Source organism: Sebastes umbrosus, chromosome 3 (genome assembly GCF_015220745.1).
Source record: "Sebastes umbrosus isolate fSebUmb1 chromosome 3, fSebUmb1.pri, whole genome shotgun sequence".
NCBI lineage: Eukaryota > Metazoa > Chordata > Actinopteri > Perciformes > Sebastidae > Sebastes > Sebastes umbrosus.
In genome coordinates this window covers 6730427-6734816 of record NC_051271.1, presented here as the reverse complement: position 1 = coordinate 6734816, position 4390 = coordinate 6730427, and positions in this window count along the sequence as shown.

The window sequence follows — 4390 nt, the reverse complement described above, 5'->3', positions numbered from 1 at the left end:
CTGACAGCCTGCTCCAATCAGACGCCAGCGTACGATCCTATTGATTGAGTACAAAGGTCTGAACTCCTGCATATTTACCCAGAACTGATCAATAACCTTGATTTGGTACAAGCGCCGGCAGCATGATATGAACTCTAATGAGAGGGAGAGACTGCCAACACACTGTACACACACACACACACACACACACACACACACACACACATAGATTTCCAATGGACAGTCCATGTATTGTCCTTTTTAGTAATGCTCTAATGAAGCAGAGAAACATCATTACAGCAATAATGCCAAATAACAAAGGGGTGTGCTGTGTATGTACCCTACTCCAGTTTGGGTTTACAAAAGTTGCTTTTTGGTTAGGTTGGGAAAATTTAAGAGGTACAAGGTTTAATCAGCATACAAGAGGAGGTAATCCACTTTATTAATAAAAAAACCAAACAGAAACTCTGTGACATGCAGACCCATCATCACTAAAATGATGGGTAACACTTAATTTTACAGGTCTGAAAATTTCATGGTAATTAGGTGATAATTAGCAAGTAAACTATTTGTAATTTTTTCGGAATTACTGTCAAATTACCCCAATATTTACCTAAAAATGTATCGAAAATTACTTTATTATAAACATAATTTAATAATTATATGCTGAAATAGAATATAATGGTTAAAATAGGGTCCTTTAGGCTTGAGAAGCGGCTGTGCGTTGCTCTTCATCGGAGGTGGAAAACCAAAACTAATAGAAGAAATTGGCAGTAATTCCAAAGAAATTACAAATAGGTTACTTGCTAATTATCACCTAATTACCATGAAATTTGCAGACCTGTAAAATGAAGTGTTACCAAACTACGCAATACCTAACTAGGTCAAAGGATTTGTTCTTATTCAACTGGGCAGACTGCAGCTCTCATTGTTTTTTCTCTTAAGTGACGGATGTTTTAAATAGGCTTGAGCCCCAAATCATAGGATTTCAGGGAAGAGCACATCTGGTTTATCTAACCCAATTTAGTTTGTAAATATTTGTCTTTCGCATAAAAAAAGGATTGAGATGGTTAGGCTGCTCGGCTGGTCAGTGAACCTTTTCAAAGTTTTAGAGATAGCAAGAAGGTAAAAAGAGCTGGTGAATCCTCCTTAGCTGTGAGGAAATGTTTAAAATAGGAAGAAATGTAATCCAGCTGACGCAAACACCAGCAGTAGAGTGTGTGTAAGTAAGGAATCCAGTTGAAGGCAAGATCTTTAAGAACAATAAACACAATAAACATATTATTAAAGACAAACACTGTGAGCCTAAATGGGAAAATAATATTGATAGTCAAGTAGGAAATCAATCTGCTTTGTGGTTAATAAATTATGAAAGCCTGAGCAGTGCCAGTGAACATATACAATATGGTTAGTGGCATAATTAAAGGCTCAGGTGTAAGCCTTATTTATTATTATAAGTATTAGTTATATTTCTATTATTATTACAGCTATTAATTCAGATAGTTGTGTTATCATTCTTTTACATCCAATGCTATTGATTTTTGTTGTTAGTCCTATTTGTATTAGTTCTTACAGCTGCTGTGCTATTATTGTGCATATCTCTCCCTCTCTCTCTTCCTCTGTCAATTAAATATGCTTTATTGGCATGACTGTTAGGTGAACAATATTGCCAAAGCGTCAATTCAATAATGAGGGAAGAAAATAACAAAATAAAAACAAAAACATATGTGTACACATGTATACAATTCATTAAGCAAATTACAATATATAGATATTTAAAAAGAACATGGAAATGGTAGAAAACAATACAGAAATAATTTATGTTTGTTGTGTCAATAAAACAAAAAAACTAATAAAAAACAATAAACAACAATATATTGCAATATCAAATGCCAAGTATATAAAAAAACAACAACAAAACAACATGAAATAGAGGTGTAAATAAAAGACAGAGTGTGAGTTACAGTTGTTATGTGTTGTTTTGGTTGTCTCTTAGGCTGTGACATGCACTGACATGTCTCTCTCTCTCTCCGTCTGTCTCTGTCTCTCTCTCTCTCAAAACCCAACCGGTTGAGGCAGATGGCCTCCCACCCAGAGCCAGATTTCTACCCGCTAAACGGAGTGTTTTTCCTGGCCACAGTGCATAACAATGCAATGCTCTTGGGGGCTCTCTTGTTGGGTCTCTAAACTATAGAGTACGATCTAGACCTGCTCTATATAAAGAGCATCTCGGGATAACTTCTGTGATGATTTGACGCTATATAAAAATAAATTGAATTGAATTGAATTATTGGGACAGTACAGTAACTGCCATTTCCAGTGGTGGTCTCATTAATATGTTTTCTCTCTGTAAAGCACAAATATGAATTATGAAGAGGGTTACTCTTGTATTTCAGCTGCATAATATTCATCCAGGCTGAGTATTCTGAAACACAAGAAGCACAAAAAAGAGTTGAACACAGCATTAAACCTGCAGTAGGCAGAATATTGTTTGGCATCATTGGACAAATATTCCATCATAACCTTTCAGCATATTGTAATTCAAGTGTTCTGAGAGAAAACTAGACTTCTGCACCTCTTAGTGGCTCTGTTTTCAGGCTTTCAAAAAATCTAAAAAAAACAAACAACCGGCACTCCAAAAAATACTTTTTTGGTTTATTCTGGGCAATCAAGCGAACGCGTTTCAGCTATAAGCCGTCATCAGCGACACGGCTTACAGCTGAAACGCATTCGTTTGATTGCCCAGAATAAACCAAAAAAGACTCTTTATCTGTGAGTGCCGGTTATTTGTTTCTTCTGTTCTTACCACTACCTGGCACCTGATACTGTTCAAGATTTGGAGACATGCTCGCTGCTATTTTCTATTTTTAAAAAATCTAGCCCATGACGGGAGACTGACCAATTGCGAGTCTTTTCAGAGAGAGTGCGTTCCTATTGAGCGTTCCTATTGACTATTCAATCAACAGAGGCAGCTTTCAATCACTTGTGAATGAGGAAGTTTGCTCCGGCTGGTGGGCGGTGCTTGGTATTTCCTCAACTGATCTTATCATGGCTGCCAGGTCACAAACTTTTACAGCTAAACAGTACACTACAAGATGTTTCTCAAACATTTTATGCGAGAAATAGACATTACAGTAACAGAATATTGATTCATATTTGATCAGAGCTGCCTGGTGTAATGGAAATTCTGTCAATATTCCAAGATGAGTCCTAATGAATGTTGAAATAAAGATCTCAAACAGATGAAATGTCTTTGTTGTATTTTATGCTTGCAAGAAGAGGCTCTGGTTATACAGAGTCACACAGAGTCTGCAGAAGAGTTTGTTTTACTCAGACAGTGTCCCAGTAAAAGTCAACACACAGTACTTTCCCACTACATGAGGCAAAGAGCACACAGACAGTAATTTTCCACTGTTGCATAAAGAGACATCGCTACATACAATGTAATTTTCCATTACATTTCCTCCCTTTTGATCGTTCTATTGATCAACATTAAAGTATATACATATGATGACACATCAGACATAATAATTATGTTAATACTGTTAATTAAGTATTATTTTTTTTGCATAAAATGATAATGAACCATGAATGATACATGATTATCAAAAGGCTCACCCTTAACCTCTTTGACCGTTTAATCGGAGTTAGTGAGTGATTGACAGCTGCTCAGCTCGGCTCTGATTGGTTGTTTTCCTCCGGTCTGTGAAATCTTGCAGATGCCATTAGGAGCACCGGAGGACACAGAGGAACATGATTCTTTTCAGATTACCTGTCTCATGCATTACTATCAGGATGTTTTTTTAATCATATTTGCTCCAACTCTACCCACTGCAGCTTTAAAGGATCTATAGTGTATGTGTAAAGTAAAACTGTAATGCTCTCTGATTCCACACGATGGCAATCCCCATCCAAACTTCCTGGAAGGACCAACAGGACCTCCTCCTCTTCCTCCTCCTCCTCCTCCTCCTCCTCCTCCCGGAGCGGGTCCTGCTCTGTTGCGTGACATCAGCCGGATTGAAAAGGAGGAAGCTGTTCGGAGCAGCGTCAAGTTACACAGAGACACTCAGACCACGAGCAGGAAGTTTGTCTTAGAAATAAAATGGGCGGAACAGCCTTTAGTGCCACAGCTTAATATTAAAGTAATATTAAAGAAAAGAAGCATGCTCTCTCTTGAAAGGTAGCTCAACAGGCTTGGAACTATGGTAATGTGTGATAATTTCTGCAAAGAATAAGCCATTGATTTAACATCCACTGCAGACTTCAGCAGAAATAGATAGGCAATTCAGATATTCCTGTTTATGACCTAAAGTTCAAATCCTCCACTGGAGCTGACATTGTGGATATAATCAGTCGATTAGACTGTTGTCAGGCTATTAAATAGGCGTTATCAGTCGCTATAAGCCCCATA